This window comes from Nicotiana tabacum, chromosome 19, assembly GCF_000715075.1.
Source record: "Nicotiana tabacum cultivar K326 chromosome 19, ASM71507v2, whole genome shotgun sequence".
In the NCBI taxonomy this organism is placed as follows: Eukaryota; Viridiplantae; Streptophyta; class Magnoliopsida; order Solanales; family Solanaceae; genus Nicotiana; species Nicotiana tabacum.
The window spans coordinates 118,383,354-118,403,700 of NC_134098.1; the positions used below are offsets into that span (position 1 = coordinate 118,383,354).

At 40.8% G+C, this 20,347-nt stretch overlaps 1 pseudogene; it reads right to left on the reverse strand.

Annotated features, from left to right (window-relative positions):
- Nucleotides 1–20,131, reverse strand: part of LOC142173683 (GDSL esterase/lipase At5g03980-like) — a 29,805-nt pseudogene extending 9,674 nt beyond the window's left edge.
- Between the last annotated feature and the right edge of the window lie 216 nt (nucleotides 20,132–20,347).

Below are 20,347 nucleotides of genomic sequence, written 5' to 3' on the forward strand. Positions count from 1 at the left end.
CAGCTGGCCTAAGGCGAATCAATCATGCATCAATTGGGACTAACAATTACCCTCAACAAAAATGAATTATCAACCGCACCATGTTTTGACCTTTTGAGTACCATAGTTCTAATGTGACATTAGAGCATCAAGAGTTAACTTAATTCACCAAGGAAGCTCACTCTATCACGTAGGTCATTGTGGAACCCAAACTCCTCCTCCTCTACTCTCCATGAGCAAATCTCACTTTAGAATGTAACACTCAAAACAAGGATTGTGAAGAAGTGCGATCATCTCCCTCAAAAGAATGTCACAAGTCCGGTTCTAAGTACCATAAGCTTTTCCCTTATGTAAATCACCACTAATGTAAGCTCACTCAACTTGAAATCATATAGGGCTTTTGCGGGAATGTAATGAAGGCTTTTGGATCAAGGTAGGCCTTATCGGCATATGATGGTTTCATCTTTCCTTAAGCACTCCATTTCCTCTTTTTGGCTCATACTTTCTTGACTCTTTTAGTCATTTTCTTCTTCCTTAGGGGAACTAGAGAGACGTAATATCACTCTTTCTTGCTCATGACAATCATTTTTCTCCTTTTCTAATCACTCCATGCCTTTCATCATTGCTTTCTTTGAATCCCTTCAACTTTTTACTTTATTCACTTTCTTTTTGACATATTTCTTTTTGGCCTTTCTTCATTTTCTTTGCCTTCCCTTTTTTTTATTTCTTTTTTTTTCTTTGTACCTTTTATCACTTTCACATTCCTCTTCTCTCCCCCAAACTTATGCTTTTGCCAATTGTATCAAGAATGCCAAGGAAAGATCGGGTTCCAAGAGAGGGTCATTATAAAACGGATAACGGCTTGTAACATGGCTATTGAATGAAAAAAGGCTTAGGTTCAAAGGGGTTGACTGGGGATATCACATTGGTAGGATACATAAGCTTTCAAGTTTCAAATTGGATCAAGGAAAGCCTACAATCATTTCTCAAGTCGAGCTACACTTAGAATTTTGCCTAGACAAACATTCAGCGCAAGTTCTAGACTTATTGGCACAGAACTTGGACTTGCAATTCAATACCTCACCTCTCAAGCTACTGGATTGTTAAAGAGAATAGAGTCAAGGGCCCACAACAACCCTAGCTAAGATTGAAAATCACAAATGGCTCAAAGAAACCACTCGATAATTGTTTTAGTCAACACAAGAGTTTAAAGGTCACAACTAGAGCTATTCTTTGCCAATCAACTTGTTTCTAACCATAAGGTCGAAGGTAAATGTGTTAATACCAAGTGAATCCTGCTTGAGATACTATTATTCATTACTACTATATATACAAAAACATAAAGAAAACAGACTCAATCCCTTAAGAAGGTTGTCACGTCATCCATCGTTGGGAAGAGCCACCCGATTCACACAACATCCACCTTTGGAAAGAACCATGGCATTAAGAAAACCAAAGGCTTATTGTTCACACAAAATGTAAAAAGAAGCTAACAACTTAAAAAGAAGCTACTAAAGTAAATAAGAAGCTATGCTACTAAGGAAAAATAACAAAAGAAGTTATAAAGTAAACTACGGAAATTAGACTGAATATGTACAAAATGAAGTAAAGTGAATATATACATCGAATGGTAAGAATATATACATACCAAAAGTGAAAATAAAGATAAAGAAAAATAGTATAATGGTTATTACATACCAAATGTCATCAAATCAAAATGGACCACCCCCCAAATGAAAAATATCATTGTCCTCAATGCTCATAACAAATAAGAACAGGGAAAAGGGGTAGAGAGTAAAGAAAACTCCCTATGTGGTCTCTGTCTGCATCGGGTCCTCAACATGGACGGGGTCATCAGCACCCTCCATATCCTCTAACTGGATCTCCACATCCTCTAACTTGGGGACTACGGGGTTGTTGAGCATCTGAATCAGCTCCTCAACAGTGTGTGAAGTGGCAGCCGACTCCTCAGACTGGCCGACTGCTGCCTCTGATGCCTCGAACACTGCTGCATGTGCTGCTGGGACTGTCTCCTCCATGAGCAGGTCCAGTGGAATATCACCACCAGAAGCAATCTTCTCAACCTCTTTGCTCAACTTCTCCACCGACTCCTTATATGCCTGAGTCTTCCGCATCTTCTTCACGTGCTTCCCCAAATCCTTGATAATCCTCCCCTGTGTATCAAGAGTCTCCTGAATCTTCTTCTGGTCATCCAGAATCTTCTTCTAGTCATCCAGAATCTTCTCTGGTTGTCCAAAATCTTCTTCAAGAGTCCTCGACTGATGGAGGTACCTGAAGCTCTGATGGGGCTGAAGACTATGCTGCCACAACACTGGATATGGCAGTCAGCTTTGCGGTAGCTGCCTGCATCCAGTTATTGAGACTGGATAGTGTCTGTGAAACCCGCAGTGCAGCCTGAGGATAGGTAGAAGATGTGGGCACTAACAGTGGCACTGAGAGGGATGGTCTGAAGGAAGGAGGAGGCATGGCAGCTGCTCCGGCAGAAGTATCGGCTGCTGTGGAGGGCTCAACAACTGACCCGGTGGCCACTACCCCTGGTTCTTCAGACTGGATAGTGGAGGTAGTGGCTTTACCCTTGAATTTAGGGTTGTCTGTTCCCTGGAGGTGATACCATAAGAAAGGCTTTTTAGCCTTCACCTCCACATCAAAATGTCTCGTCTATACCCCTTGGTCTTGGAAATACTCTGTGAGGAAGTTGGGTAGGGATACGATCTTTCTTCTTTATGGACTGCATTGGAGATGTTGTAGGATATCAAGTTTCCTACATTAATAGGATAGCCTGCTATGATGGAAGCTACCAATACTGTCCGAGGGAGTGGAAGGACATTTTCATGCTGGCACGGGTCAAGACGGCTGCACACGAATGTTTGCCACCATTTTGCTTCAAAGTTAAGGGTGGCTCTGACAATTTGAACTCCTGCTGTGAGCCATGCAGGTGTTGTCCCCGGAATAGCAAGTATCTCAGCTAGCCATGGGCGAACTGCATCACCCAAGGCTAGCTTCTCCAGGTATTGCACTGCCTCGACCTCCTCAAACCCTACATATCTGTTCAATGCGTGGCCATCAAACTGGATTTTCAAGTTCTGGACCTTCTCACCTTTGTACCCTTTTTGATGTGGGAAACATTGGCATAAAATTCCTTTACGAGGTATTCATTGGCATCTTGCAACCAGCCAGTGAACCATTTCCATCCTTTTCTCTCCGTAAATTGCTTTAGGACATTCAGATTGTGCTGGCTTAGGTCTTTGGTTATGAATTGTCGCTCAAGAGTGAGTGACCTTTGGGGCCACCATTCTCAAAATTTTTCATACGTCTTCTCACTTACAAATCTATCAGCCTACACCTCTGGCTTCCTTGATCTAGCCAGGCCTCCCACAATTGTGTCACCCCCTCTCCCGTCATCCGGGACCTCATCATCATCATCTAAATTGATTAAGGTAGCTGTTGTGGCAGCTGTTGTAGCAGGTGGGGAAGCTGGTTCAGATGCCTGACTACCTCTCTCTGAGCCATCAGAAGAACTAGATGAGGAGGTAGATTCATTGACTAAACGGAGTCTATCGGGGAATTGTTGTGATTGTGCCCCTGGTTGTGGTTGTACAGAATCCCCCTCAGAAGTTTCCCGGGATGAGAGGTATTCACTGGTGTCTGAGAAGTCCAGAGGTGGTCTACTGAGAGTAGTCTTTTTGCCTACAACTTTCTGGACTGATAGTGGCATGTTAGGTTTTCCTCTACCCCGGCCTCGGGAGGATTCTGCCCTCCCTTTGGAAGTATCACCTCGACCACGAGAACGCACCATTGTCTGCAACACACAAGTAGTGAAAGTCAGTTAGAATTGGGGTTCAACATGTGTTATTGAATTACAGTTGAAAAGAAAGACACTGCTTCTCAGAACAGGGCAGCGCAGACCGTACAAAAGTGAGTGCGGCCGCGGACTGCCCATCGCGGATCGCACAAAAATGAGTGCAGCCACATAATACCAATCGCGGACCGCACAAAATTGAGTGCAGTCGTGGAGATCTTAGGTTCAGACTACTGGTTCTTTGAAGTTACCTCAGCTCGGACCGCATACGTTTGAGTCCGGCCGCGAAAACCCATCGCGAACCGCACAAAATTGAGTGTGGCCGCATAATTGATTTGTTGGGTCTCTGAAGTTTAATTGTGCGGACCGCACAAAATTGAGTGCGGCCGCAAAACCCAACCGCGGACCACACAAAATTGAGTGCGGCCACACAAACTTAGCAATGACAAGTGCCTTCAACCTAGGGTATCGCGGACCGCACAATTTTGTATGCGGCCGCATACCCTAGCGCGGACCGCACAAAAATATGTGCGGCCGCAAAATTCAAATCAGAGCGGCACTGAAGTACGATTAATACTAGGGTTTTCATAATTAGACATGATTTGTGGTAATTAAACAATAAAAGCTACTAACCCCAGCCCCCATTATGCATTCAAACATTACCCACATACTTCTAAGCAAGAATTAAGCATCAATTTGACATTTTTGGCATGAATCTAAACCTTAGATAAAAAGAAAACTAAAACAAAGAGAAAAGAAAAGAAAAAGATGAAATTAATTCATTGAAATCAACATAGCAGTATTGAAATGTAGTAGGAAATCAACACTTGATGAATATGGGATGAGATTGAAAACAAGAAAGAGTGCACTGTACTTTAGTCTAGCTTGAGAGGTCAGTGTATGTAAAGTGTGAATAGTCTCAAAAAGTCCTATTTAAACTCTGACCATGTTGGCCCACCGACTTACCTGAGTGCGGCCGCATAATTTTGGTGCGGTCCACACTCTTTACCTTTTCTAACTCAGCAGCTGATTCACTGACGCGGTCCGCATAAAAATGACTACGGCCGCACAAACTGTGCGGTCCACGAAATTTTGATCGCGGCCGTGAATCCTTAAGGAATTTTGTCAGGCCAAACTTTAGAGAGTTGGCATTTTTCATCTTTCAGCTGTGCGACAGCACACAGAATTGTGCGGCCGCGAAGGGCTTTTGCGGTCCGCATAATTCTGGCGTGGTCCGCACAATTTCACCACTTGGCCAATTTTTGTCTTGTCAATTGTTTGCACTGCACACCCAATTCCTACATACACTTCACAACTAGTTAGTCCAAAACAATGTCTAATCTAACAAGAAAATCAAAAGAAAGAAAAACACATGGGTTGCCTCCCAAGAAGCGCCTGATTTAATGTCGCGGCTCAACGCATGTTACCATCATTCATTTGAAATGGAGCAATACCACAACGTGGCCATCATCAACCTTACCAAGGTAGTGCTTCACCTGGTGCCCATTGACTTTAAAGATCTCACCATTCTTATTTTTCAAATCAAGAGCACCAAAAGGAGTCACATGTACCACTTCAAAAGGACCACTCCACTTTGATTTAAGCTTTCCCGGAAACATCTGTAACCAAGAGTTGAATAAAAGAACAAGGTCACCTTCTTTGAATTCTTTGTTCTAGATATACTTATCATGTAGGTACTTCATCTTGTCTTTATACAAGGACGAACTGGAGTAAGCATGGAACCGGAACTCATCAAGTTCATTCAATTGCTCCACCCGAAGATTGGCAGACTCAAGGTTCAATTTCTTCAACGCCCACATGGACTTATGCTCTAATTCTACCTGAAGGTGACATGCTTTACCAAACACCAACCGATACAGAGACATACCAATTGGAGTCTTGTAAGTTGTTCTATAGGCCCAAAGAGCATCGTCAAGTTTCCTTGACCAATCACTCCGATTTGCATTGACAATCTTGGATAGAATACTCTTGATCTCCCTGTTGGAGACTTCAACCTGTCCATTTGCCTGGGGGTGATAAGGGGTTGACACCTTGTGAGCGACACCATACTTGGAGAGTAAAGTGTCAAAGGCTTTGTTGAAAGAATGTGAACCCCCATCACTAATGATGGCCCTTGGGGTGCCGAACCTTGTGAATATGTTTTTCTTCAAGAAATCCACCACACTCCGTGCTTCATTGTTGGGCAAAGCCACAGCTTTAACCCATTTGGAAACGTAATCCACAGCAACAAGAATATAGGTGTTCCCACACGAGCTCATAAATGGACCCATAAAGTCGATGCCCCACACATAAAAAATATCAATCTCGAGGATGGTGGTGAGAGGGATCTCATTTTTCTTGGAGATCCCACCGGCCATTTGGCAATCATCACAATGCTTAACGAGCTCGCTAGCATCTTTGTACAAGGTAGGCCAATAGAATCCACAACTTTGGACCTTTGTAGTAGTTCTAGCCCCACCATGGTGATCACCATAGGGCGAAGAATGGCAAGCTTCAAGAATACCCAATTGCTCTTCTTCTGGAACACATCTTCGGATAACACCATCAGTGAAAATTTTGAAGAGATATGGCTCATCCCAATAGTAGTCCAGGCAGTCCCGTTTGAGCTTCTTCCTTTGGTTTGAGGAGAACTCATTCGGAACAATGCCACTCACAAGATAGTTGGCCATATCGGCAAACCATGGCATACCAGTCATAGAAATGGAAAGGAGTTATTCATCAGGAAATGAATCATTGATCTCAAGGACATCATGTGGCCTCCCCTCCTCCTCCAACCGGGACAACTGGTCAGCCACTTGATTCTCACTACCCTTTCGGTCTTGAATCTCTAGATCAAACTCTTGCAATAGAAGCACCCACCGCATCAACCTTGCCTTAGAGTCTTTCTTGCTCATCAAATATTGAAGTGTCGCATGGTCGGTGTGAACAATCACCTTTGTACCCATTAGGTACGGGCGGAACTTCTCCATAGCAAAGACAATGGCTAGGAGTTCTTTCTCGGTCACCGTATAGTTGACTTGGGCCTCGTTTATGGTCTTGCTAGCATAGTAGACCGGATGAAAGATCTTATTAATTCGTTGCCCCAATACCGCACCAACCGCCACATCGCTTGCATCACACATGAGCTCAAATGGTAAGCTCTAATTTGGCGCGGTGATAATAAGAGTGGTAGTCAACTTATACTTGAGTAGTTCAAATGCCTTCATACAATCTTCATTGAAAAGGAACTTGGCATCTTTCTTCAAGAGTTTGCACAAGGGGTTTACCGCCTTAGAAAAGTCCTTGATGAATCGACGGTAAAACCCCGCATGACCTGAAAGCTTCTCACTCCCTTTACGGAAGTAGGGGGAGGGAGTTTGGATATCACTTCAATTTTTTCTTTATCAACCTCAATACCATTCTTGAAAATCATGTGATCGAGGACAATGCCCTCCTTGACCATAAAGTGACACTTTTCCCAATTCAGCACCAAGTTAGTTTCTTCACAACGTTCCAATACCTTATCCAAGTTATCCAAGCACTCTTCAAAAGAATCCCCCACAATAGAGAAATTAACCATGAAAACCTCGAGAAAGTCCTCCACCATATCGGTGAAGATGGACATCATACACCGCTAAAAAGTTACCGGTGCATTGCATAACTCGAATGGAATCCGCGAGAATGCGAAAGTGCCATATGGACAAGTGAAGGTGGTTTTCTCTTGGTCTTCAGGTGCAATAAGAATCTGGTTATATCCAGAATATCCATCCAAGAAGCAATAATAAGCTCGTCCGACTAACCTATCCAACATTTGATCAAGAAATAGAAGCGTAAAATGGTCTTTCCGCGTAACTTTGTTGAGCTTTCTATAATCCATGCACACTCTCCACCGGTGACAGTTCTTGTGGGGGTCAATTCATTTTTGTCATTTGTTATCACAGTCATTCCCCCTTTCTTTGGGACACATTGCACTGGCGAGGTCCATGAACTATCGGAAATGGGATAAACCACCCCGGCATCCAACCACTTGATGATCTCTTTCTTTACTAATGGCCTCATTCAATCGTCTTTGATATTCCACAGAGGATTTGGCATCCTCATCCAAAATGATTTTGTGCATGCAAAAGGCGGGGCTTATACCCCGAATATCCGCCAATGTCCAACCTATTGCTTTCTTCCTCCTTTGAAGCACCGCAATGGTGGCATCTACCTGTACGTTAGTTAAGCACGAGGAAAGAATAACAGGTAAAGTGGAACAAGGGCCTAGGAACTCATACCTGAGGTGTGAAGGCAAAGGCTTTCACTCCAAAGTGGGAGGCTCCTCGATTGAGGGCTTTGTTGGTGGAGTCTTGAGGTTTTTGAGATCTAAGGAAAGTTTTCGGGGCTTATAAGTATATGATCCCATTCCTTGCAAAGCATTAATACATCCTACAAATCCTTTCTTCCCATCCTCATTATGATTCAACAACACAATTTCCAAGGTATCTTCCACATTTATCACAGCACGTGTGTCATCAACAATTACTTCGGTCACAAGATCCACGAACGAACACACTTCGTTGCTATTTGGCTGCCTCATTGATTTACAAACATGGAACACCAATTTTTCATCGCCCACCTGGAAGGTGAGCTCTCTAGCTTCCACATCAACTAAGGCCTTCCCTATAGCAAGGAAAGGTCTCCCCATAATGATTGGCACCTCGTAGTCAACCTCACAGTCAAGTATCACAAAATCTGCGGGAAGGATGAACTTGTCGACCCTAACTAACACATTATCAATTATCCCCAATGGCCTTTTCATTGTTCGATCCGCCATTTACAACCTCATGGATGTGGGTCTTGGCTGCCCAATCCCCAACATTTTGAACACAGAATAGGGCATCAAGTTAATGCTTGCCCCCAAATCACATAAAGCTTTGGAGAAATCGGTACTCCCAATAGTGCACGGGATTATGAAAGCACCCGAGTCTTCCAACTTTGGAGCCATGGAATTCACCATAGCACTCATTTGATGTGACATTTTGATCGTTTCACAGTTCATTGATCTCTTCTTTGTTACCAAATCCTTCATGAACTTGGCATATCCCGGCATTTGTTCTAAGGCTTCAACCAACGACACATTTATGGACAAACTTTTCATCATATCAATGAATTTCTTGAATTGATTCTCATTGTTTTGCTTTGAAAGTCTTTGAGGGTATGGAGGAGGAGGCCTTGGCATTGGTACCTTAGCCTTTGGCACTACCGGTTCCGGCATGTCAGTCACATTCTCCCTAGACGGGTTCACTTCTTGTTGCGTCTCCTCCATATTTTCATCAATATCAATCCTCGCTTCTTCATTAGCTTGAACATCATTGCTTGGCTCATCATCATCTTGCACCAATACATCATCACCCACATGTCTTCTTTGGTTTGAGGTACTAGCAACTCTACATCTCCCACTTCTTATTGTCACGGACATTGCATGCCCCGTATTCCCACCTTTCGGGTTCACCACTGTATCACTAGATAGTGCCCTCTTTGGGAGAGTATTTAAAGCTTGAGAAATTTGGCCAAGTTGAACCTCCAAGTTGCTGATAGAAGTGTTATGGGAGGCTAATTAGGCATCAGAGTCGACGTTTTTATCCATCATTTGCTTAAACATGTTTTCAATCCGCTCTATTTCACTATTGGAAGAACTAGGACCTTGCGATGGATATGGAGGTGGGTTGTTTGGTTGTTGATACATCGGGGGCCTCTGAAAGCCCGACCCCTGATTTCCTTGATTGCTATTGTTCCAACCCCCTTGATTATTGTTGTTCCCCCAATTACTTTGATTGTTGCCACCCCAATTACCTCGATTATTTCCTCCCCAATTGCCTTGATTACCTTGATTACCCCAATTGCTTTGATTATTGTTGTTGCCACCACTCCAATTTCCTTGGTGGCCTTGGTTGTTCCAGTTTCCTTGGTTTCCTTTTGATCTCCATTGTTGTTGATTTGGAGCATTGCTTCTTTGACCTTGATAATTGTTGACATATTGAACCTCTTCATCTTTCTCATCATATGAATCATCTTGATTATACCCACTATTACTTTGCTCAAATTGTTCCGGATGGTTTTGTACTTGTTGACCTCGTTGCCGTCTCTTGTTTACCATCATGTTCACCCCTTCCATAGCATTCACCTATTTTGACCCTTGAACCTGTTGAAGCTAAGCCTTGGCCAATTGGTTCATGGTGGTTGTCAACTCCGCATTAGCTTGCCCATGATCATGTAGCTCCTTGTGTAGGTGAATAACATTTGGGTCACCCTAAAGAACATTGGCTCTACTTTGCCATGCCAAAGAGGTGTCCGCCATCTCATCCAAGATTTCACAAGCTTCATAATAAGGCGTGTTCATGAAGTTACCCCCAGCGAGTTGATTTACCACATACTGATTTATTGTGTTGATCCCCCTGTAGAAGGTCTGTTGGATCATGGCCTCGGTCATATCATTGTTCGGGCATTCTTTGACCATGGTGCGATATCTTTCCCAAATCTCGTGCAATGGCTCATTGGGCTCTTGTTTGAAAGCTAAAATTTCATCCTTTAGTGTAGCCATGTGCCCCGGAGAGAAGAATTTGGCAATGAACTTCTCGGCCAACTCATCCCAAGTGTAGATGGAATGATTGGGCAATCTCTCTAACCAGTCAAAAGATTTTCCCCGTAGAGAAAAGGGAAACAGCCTTAACCGCAGTGCATCCTCGGAGATATTTGTTTGCTTGCTCCCCCAACAAGTATCGATGAAACCCTTGAGATGCTTGTAGGAATTTTGGTGTGGAGCTTCGGTGAAGAAACCCCGCTGCTCAAGCAGTTTAAGCATCACGTTGGTTATTTGGAAGTTGCCCGCCCTAATCCGGGGCGGGACTATTGCACTTGTATAGCCCTCGTTCGGCAACACTCGGTGCGCTGCTCTTTGGTGGAGGCGGGGGAGGGTTTGGGACATTATCTTGAGGCGGTCGGCCTCACCTGTTTACTTGAGGCTCGGGATGAACCTCATCCACTTGATCATCATCTACCTCATCCCCCAATGGCAAATTTCCGAGGGGCTCGTTGTTAAGGGCCATTTTGTACCTAAAAGCAATTCACAAACAAAATTAGTGACTCGGAAGGAAAGAAAGATAAAACACACAAATACCTAGACATATAGATAAATCCATTTAACTCCTCGGCAACGGCGCCAAAAATTTATCGGGTCCAAGCCTAAACTACTATTGAGTAGCGAGGGTGGTCGATGCAGTTTTAACCCAACTAGGTCGGGATCGAATCCACAGGAAGTTAATGTTTGAAATTAGGTTTATATCTAAGCTAGATGCGGGTTTTAAATCTAATTACACTTCCACAAGTTTGGGTTTGATTTCTACTTCTAACTTTACTCTAAAGATTGCAATAATTGAAACTAAGGATAATATTTTAATTGTTGTTTTTCAAATGTTTAAAGAGACTAGGGTAGTGACTTCTACCTAGGTGGATATCTAACGGGTAGCAAAATCTAGGGCAAGTTTGATTAGTTGGGATTGTAATATAGCTATCACACCCGGGTACTCACTCTATACCTCTCGGTAGTTTGAGTGATTTTGCCAAATTTGGCTTTCTCAAGTCCAAATGGGTATTCATGCAAATCAAGTGATATTAGCTCAAGTTGGGTATTACTATCTCTAGGTTTAACCCTTTAATTGGGGCTATCAATTTCTTGAGTTCACCCCAATTCCTTGTTAGCCTAGTTTTTCTAGACTTAGTCCCTCTTTCTCAAGTAGAGACTAAGTCATAAAGGCATGAATCAATGTTTGCAGCCATTAATTCTTGAGTTCTATCAAGAACTAGGCTAAATATCACTAACCCATTCACATTCAAGCCCTAAAATCAAATACCCATTAAATATCCACACTAGGGTTGGGTCACAACCCTAGCTATGGGTTTAGCTACTTATGACAATAACAGAAATTAAAGATGAAATGAAGATAAAATCCATAATATTAATTTATGGAATGAAAATCTAATGTTAAAAAGTGAATCTAGTACAAAATTTCCGAAAACAGAAAAGTCAGTCGTCTCAGGTGCTCATACAAAACATAACATCCCCTAAAAATGACAAAAAGTTTTATTTATACTAAGCTAAAAATATTTGACAAAAATGCCCCTGCGGAGGTTGTGCGGCTGCGTAATTCTGAGTGCGGCCACACTTTTGCTTTCGACTTGTCACGACCCAAAATCTAACCATGGTCGTGATGGCGCCTATCGTGTTACAAGGCAAGCCTATTTCCCAAAATATTACTACTAAATCGATTATAAGAATTTAATAAAACAATACCAACATTTAAATTTTTCATAAACTAAATCAACTCTAAATATAATATAGAAAATACGGAAACAAGCCCCAAACATCGGGGTGTCACTAAGTCATGAGCGTCTAAAACTATAAACTAAGATATATAAACTGTCTAACTGTCCAAAAGAAGAAATGACAAAAGGAGTAACAAGGTACTGCGGACGCTAGCAGCTACCTTGCAATCTCCATAGATAGCCGGCCTGAACTCAACGATCGTCGCGATCTAACTCACTTGGATCTGCACATAAAGTGCAGGGTGTAGTATGAGTACAACCGGCTCAGTAGTAACAGAAATAACTAAGGAATTGAGTAGTAGTGACGAGCTAAGTAAAACAGTCCAATTATTTATTTCCACAATTAAGTATAAACATGAGTAGACAGGTAATTTCATAAATCAGTAAGACTACAAGGAAAATTAACAGGTAAATGCAGCAACAACACAAATAAATACAACCTCACAGCAGTGTCACTCTAACACTTATCACTCGCACTCAGCACTCAACACTCAAACACTCAACACTCTGCGCTCACTGGGGGTGTGTATAGACTCCGGAGGGGCTCCCAAAGCCCAAGCGCTAAGCACGGACAACTCACGTGTCATCATATCAATACCTGGATCCGCACGATCAACTCACGTGCTATGCGGACAACTCACGCACTATGGTATCAATACCTGGACCAACACGGTCAACTCATGTGCTACGCGGATAACTCACGCGCTATGGTATTAATATCCTCACAACCAGCCCCTCGGCCTCAATTAATCATGTACCTCACTAGCCTCACCATCATCAACAAATAAGGGAACACAACCCACATCAAGTATCACATCATATTAGCAAATAATAGAGACTGAGGTAAACATGTATAATAATTTCTATGACTGAGTACAAATAATGTGAGCATGAATAAAGCCTAAGCATGATCTCTAACATGAAGGCAGACAAGTTCAACAACAAGTAACTACGTAAACACAGATGATGGCCATGAGGCCTCACGGGACGGACCAAGTCTCAATCCCTCAAGGTATACACCCACACGCCCATCAACTAGCGTGGGTATCACCTCCAAATAGTCACACGATATCAAATTCTTCTGGTTTATACCCTCAAAGCTAGAGTTAAAATTGTTACTTACCTTAACAGCGTAAAATCCTACTCCGGGATGCCCTCGTCTCTGGACTCGATCTCCAAAAGTTCCAAATCTAACCATAATCAGATTAATACCATCAACATAGGCTAACGAATTGAATTCCACAATAAAAACTACAAAATATGCCAAAAATCCGAAACCGGCCAAAACACAGCCCCCGGGTCCATGTCTCGAAATCAGACAAAAATGACAGAATAATAAACCTCGTCCTCTCCCGAGTCTAACCATATAAAATTCATCAAAATCGGACTTCGTTTGGTCCCTCAAATCCTCATTTAAACTCTCCAAAACTCAAACCCTAGCTCCCTCAATTTCACTTTGAAATCATCAATCATATCCCAAAAATGAAGATGGATTCATGAAATATAACCAAACGGGGTATAGAACACTTACCCCAATCCTTATGGTGAAAATCGCCCCCAAAATCGCCCAAATCCGAGCTCCCCAACTCAAAATATGACCGAATGAACAAACCCTCGTTTTATATATTTTTTTGCCAGTTATTCTGCCTCATTTCTCGTGCCAAATGATTCCAAAACTCACTTTTTATGACTCCAATGGATTTCTTGTAACTTTTTTGTCAAGTTAGGCTTTTGAATCACTCAATTTGACCTTATAATGAAGGAGATATGTAGGTTTTAATATTTACAAATCGTGCAGATTTTTAAATACACCATCAGTGGCAATGTCGTAATTAATCTGAAAAATCTAGCAACTTAATTCTTAGTAAAATGACCATAAAATCCTCATACGATGTCCAAATTCTACGATTCTTTTTGCTACGGGTCCGTAATTACGATACGGATCTAATTATTCAATCAAAAAAGAAATCGGAGCTCATTTGTTCAATATGATATCATTTATGCTTGAAGAAACGACATTGAAACATAAGAAAAACGAGCGCAACACAACCCAAACCTATCCGAAACTCACCCGAGGCCCTCGGGACCTCAACCAATAATTCCAACAAGTCATATATCACTACCTGAACTTAGTCGAACCTTCGGAACACCCAAAACAACACCAAAGCACCAAATCAACCTCGGATTCAAGCATAAGAATTTCTAAACTTCCAACTTTCGCCAATTCAAGCCTAATTCTTCCACGGACCTCCAAATTATATTCCGGACACACTCCTAAGTGTAAAATCACCCAACGAAGCTAATCGGATCATAAAAATCCACATCGAATCCGTTTACTCATAAGTCAACTTCCGGTTGACTTTTCTAACTTAACTTTCTAACTAAGAGACTAAGTGTTCATTTCACTCCAAAACTACTCCGGACCCAAACCTACCAACTCGATACAACTCAACACCGTTGAACAACATATAAAGAAGTAGGAATAAGGAAATAGGGCTATAATTCTCGGAACGACTGGCCGGGTCGTTACATTTCGCGGCCGCATAATTCTGATGCGGTCCGCGTTCTTCTATTTTGGATCTGTGTTGAGCTGAACTTTCGCAGACCGCATAATTCTAAGTGCGGCCACGATCCAGATTATGAGGCCACATAAGAGTGATGCGGTCCGCACTTGCTTGAGTTTGGCTTGAAATCAACTCTCTGATTCTTTATCTTGCGGACCGCATAATTTCGATCGCGGCCGCACAAGGGACTTCCGCGGCCGCACAATTCTGGTGCGGTCCACACTTCTCTCTTTTGCTCAAGTTGTCAGCTCTCTGAATCTCAGTCATCGCGGTCCGCGTAATTTCAATTGCGGCCGCATAAAGACTTTCGCGGGCGCACATTTCTGGTGCGGTCTGCGCTCATCATTTAGCCCAAAATCACACTCTCTGAATCTCCCTCTTGCAGACTGCATAATTATGATCGCGGATGCATCATGGCTTTCGCGGCCACACAATATTTGTGCGGTCCGCACTTCAGACCTCTTTGCCCAGCCTTAGTTTTTGTTCACCTTTTGACTCATTTGTGAGTTAATTTTGATTCCTTTAGCTCATTTTGAACAATTCCTGCAAGCAAGCATATTTCATTAGTTTCCGGGAATACCTTCAAGCAATTTTGGCCTAAAATACAAGTAAAAGAGAGCAAATAATAGCTTAAAATCCCTACTTATCAGGTTGCCTCCTAACAAGCGCTTGACTTAACGTCGCAGCACGACGTGAATCACTTTCTGCCTCCACTTCGAACTTATGAATTGAACCCCAAGTTTTGATTATGCTCTATGATCATGCTCTTGGGGCGATACAAATTGTTGCGAGCCAAAAATTAAATGATTCTTTATGCACTTTTGGCTTTCAACCGAGGAGTGGCACTTTGCCTAGACGACCTTGAAAATGTCAGAATATAGGGCTCACCTACCTCGTCCTTTGATTCTTGCATTGGCTCATACGGATCAATTTCTATTTCACCATCTGAACATAATGTAGAGAAGTGTTTGGAATGAGGCCCAACGTGCACAAATACATGAATTGCAAGATTTTCAACCTCCTTAACACCAATCACACTAGAGTCAACTAAATTTGTATCTTCAACGTCCCTGGTTGACTCTAGTATTACTTCTTCAACATTGGCATCCTCAAATTCTAGTTGGTTAGATTGTTGGTTTTTTACTATGACCTCCTCCATTATAACCTCAATTTCGGAATCTAATTCATGTTTTTCTTGGCTACTATCCACAATATTGGCTTGTTGATCATTAAATGCTTTAACTAATTGACTCACTTGTGCCTCCAGGTTGCGAATAACAACATCTTGCCTTTGTATGTGTAATTATTTCTCATTATTTTGTTCCACAAGGCACCTTAGCATATCCTTGATCTCTTTCAGGTCATCATCCTTGGGTTCTTTGTTCCTATTATCTTCATAAAAAAAATAAGAACCATCAAAGTAAGGGGTTGGGGGAAGATAAAAAATATACGCACAACCATGAAGTGACCGTCTTGACCACCACACATATCACATATATTCCACACATAATATTGAGTTGGTGCACATAACTCGCTCTCAAAAATATTTTAATAATTTTTTCACGGGTGGTTTCCTTCATTATATGCATAAGGAGAGTCAAAAGTAGAATTACCAACATCAAAACCCAAGACGCCATGTCTCTCAAGTCAAAAAAAAAAATAATTTTTAAAAAAAATCAAATACTAAAAAAATAGAATAAAACTTCAAACTTGAAACCTAATAATATGTACACCTACAACTACACTGTTAGTTTCTCGGCAACGATGCCAAAATTTGATCACGCCCAACTACGCCTTTTAAAAAGGACTAAGCGATCATTGCAAATATAATCTAGTTTACAAGTCCGGAGTCGAATCCCATAGAGAACTAAAGCTTAGATACAGTTGTTCAATATTGCTAAGAAACACAAGTCCAAATAATTTTTTAATTATAGAGATTATAAAATTTATTTCTAACTAATTAACTAACAACTATTATAAAGCAATAAAATTATCAACTAACAAGGATGAAATTTGAGACAAGACTAAGGAGGTCTAGAGTTATGATTTCCCCAATTGTCGGAATCCTTCTCGCTACGTCTTCTGTAATTTTGCCTAAGTATTCTCTACTGATCGTGGGTACTTTGGGTGTCGTAACTCTCTTCTAAGTAACTACCACAATTTACTAGACGTATTCTTCTGAACTATGCTAGCTGGCTCTAATTCACAGCTCACTAGGATCGCACCAAGGTTTCGTTATTCCTAATCCCACCCTTAAACTCTCCGTATTGATTGCCCACATACGTTAGGAGTGATATTGTTCAACAACTACCTAAATATATACCCTTTTCCAAGTAATACACACTAAATAGGTACAGTTAATTGATGGCCATTAAATCAACAACAATAAACACGTAGTTGAACAAGTAGAGAAATCCAATGGCTCAATTATAAACATAATAAGAATTTTTCCTACAAAAGGTTCTATCAAAACTCTAGATAACAAATTAGCTATTTATAATAGTATGCAAAACTACAATACTAAAATAACCAATAATGAAAATAGGAAGAAGGAAGTGAAAAACTCATAAAAGAATTCTTTGCCTTGCTCCTAGTGTGTTCTTGCCTCCTTAGGTCGAAATCCCATCTCCAAAAACATCGCCTTTGGTTGAATCTGCCCTAAAAATGGCTCTCCCCAGTCCAGTCATGTTTAGGGAGTATTTATAAGCTAGGGTTAAAGTCCTTGAGTCCAAATCCGGATCGGAGTCTTTTAACCAGTGACTTTTAATTATCGGGCTATAGACCTCGCGAAGCCTGGTCTGTAGCGCGGTCAGGCTGGCTATAGACCTCGCGAAGCTTGGTCTATAGCACGTTCAACCTAGCTATAGACCTCATGAAGCCTGATTTACAACGCAGTCAACTTGGCTATAGATCTCGCGAAGCATGATCTGTAGCACAGTTTGGGTACTTGATGCTTTTGCGCTCTTTTCTTGCATTTTTGTCCTCTTTTTGTGCAACTTTCATTCGACTATTTCTTCCGATATTCCTACATATAAAACAACATAATTTAGCTCAAATGTTGCATAATTAATCACTAAACCAACAAAATATAAGAAGAGTAATGTACTAAAAGTATAGCATTTTGGCCTAACATCAATAACTCTTATAAGTCAAACTACACCGATAATATAAAAAGTGTATATACTTAGGTGTCCTTTGGTTGAGGTTTGAAGGGATTTAATCCCAGCATTAAAGTCCAACATTATTTTGTAGGAGCTAGTACCATGTTTGCTTACTTTTTTTGTTCTAGTAAATAATAAATGCATAAGTTATGCTAGGTTTGTATATGGTCAAAACCGAGTCTGCCCTTCTTATGACTAATCGAGATTGGAACATGATGGTCCAATGTTCATCATTGTAATATCGAGCCATGTTGCGAAGTTAGGTTGTCGAGCTCGAGCCCCAGAGACCGCTCAATACCGAGATCGACAAAGATCGAGCTCGAAACCCAGAGACTGATCAATACCGAGACCAGCTAAGATCGCGCTCAAGCCCCAGAGACCGATCAATTTCGAGATCGGCCAAGATCGGGCTCGAGACCTAGAAATCGATAAATATTGAGATCAGCCAAGATCGAGATTGAGCCAAGAAACAAAAAAGTCGTTATAGCCGCAATTGGGGGGAGAATCTCGGCGAAAATCATGGCTTGAATCAAGGTAAAACTAATTAATTAATCTATCATGGGATCCCCACTATGTATTTTTAATTATATCCAAAACGAAAATTTTCCACTATATTAAGACTTGTTATCATTTGTAGAACACACATTCATTCTGAGATATATAGCAAAGAGAGCAAATACTATCCTTTTTGGCTTTTGATATTTAGTTATATCGTTTCTTCTACTAATCGTTCTTCACTCAATTTGGAGGTGATAAAACTTGAAGGCTTAGGCCAACTAGTTCATTTGGTTTGCTTTCATTTCTTTTATAACTAATTTCGATATTCATTTACATATCTTTCCTAATTTGTATCAATTTATATCGCGTATCCTAGAACTACATATAAATTCAACTCTATCCGTTTTTCGGGTAAACAAGGATCTAATTCTATTATGTGAGATAGAATGGAATACGAGTGTGAATATTAGCAATACATGGATTGAAAATACTTAAATGACAAAATTAACTCTTTTAATAGTAAACAAAATAAACAATAACAACAATAACAACCCAGTATAATCCCACTAATGGGGTTTGGGGAGAGTAGTGTGTACGCAGACCTTACCCCAAATACTATTCTTTTTGGCTTTTGATATTTAGTCATATTGTTTCTTCTACCAATCGTTCTTCACTCAATTTGGAGGTGATAAAACTTGAAGGCTTAGGTCAACTAGTTCATTTGGTTTGCTTTCATTTCTTTTATAACTAATTTCGATATTCATTTACATATCTTTCCCAATTTGTATCAATTTATATCACGTATCCTTAGAACTACGTATAAATTTAACTCTATCCGTTTTTCGGGTAAACAAGGATCTAATTCTATTATGTGAGATAGAATGGAATACGAGTGTGAATATTAGCAATACATGGATTAAAAACACTTAAATGACAAAATTAACTCTTTTAATAGTAAACAAAATAAACAACAACAACAACCCAGTATAATCCCACTAGTGAGGTTTGGGGAGGGTAGTGTGTATGCAGACCTTACCCCTACCTTGGGGGTAGAGAGGCTATTTCCGATAGACCCTCGGCTCCCTCCCTCCAAGAACACCCCACCTTACTCTTGGGGTGACTCGAACTCACAACCTCTTGGTTGGAAATGGAAGGTGCTTACAACCAAAGCAACCCACTCTTGTCTAGTAAACAAAATAAAATTTTGTTTAACAAAAATATCTTAATTTATACATTATATTTTTAATTTGTAATATAACAACTGGACAGTCAACAAGAAATAATTGATGCGTTACAATTCTTGCATTACTAATCTCTACATACCTAATCCCGACATTACTAATTTCAGCATTATAATTCTTACTAATCCCAACATGACTTATCTCTAAACCAAACGACGTCCCCTTAGTGCACTTAATTTAAATCAACTTATTTTATAATATTCTTGAAAACATAAGCAGAGAAGAATTAAATATCGCCATGAAAAAAAAAACGATATACTTATGAAATCAATCATGAGCATGCCGTTAGAACAACGTCCAGTAGTATTCTGGAACCCCCTGGAAATCCATTCCATAAGGAAGTCTTGCATATATTGATTGAGCACCAAACTGATATATTTTATCAAATTTGCATTTTATCAATAGTACTACAAGAAAATGTGTAATTTGTGGAAGTTTTTTCTTAATTTTGTGACGGTTTCGGACCCCCACAAATTGAATTGTGGGATTTTTAAGAAACGTCATGATTATCATCGCCACAAGGCTTTTTGTGACAGTTTTAAAGAACCCCCACGACGACCTCCGCAAATTAAATTTATAATTAGTGGGGGTTTTAAAGTCAATTAAGGACGGGTTATAACCTCCTTTATATAATTTTAATGCTAAAAAATAATAATTTGTGGGGCTTTGTAATTGTCACAATACGATCTGTGATTTTAAAAAAATAATTTTGTGGCAATG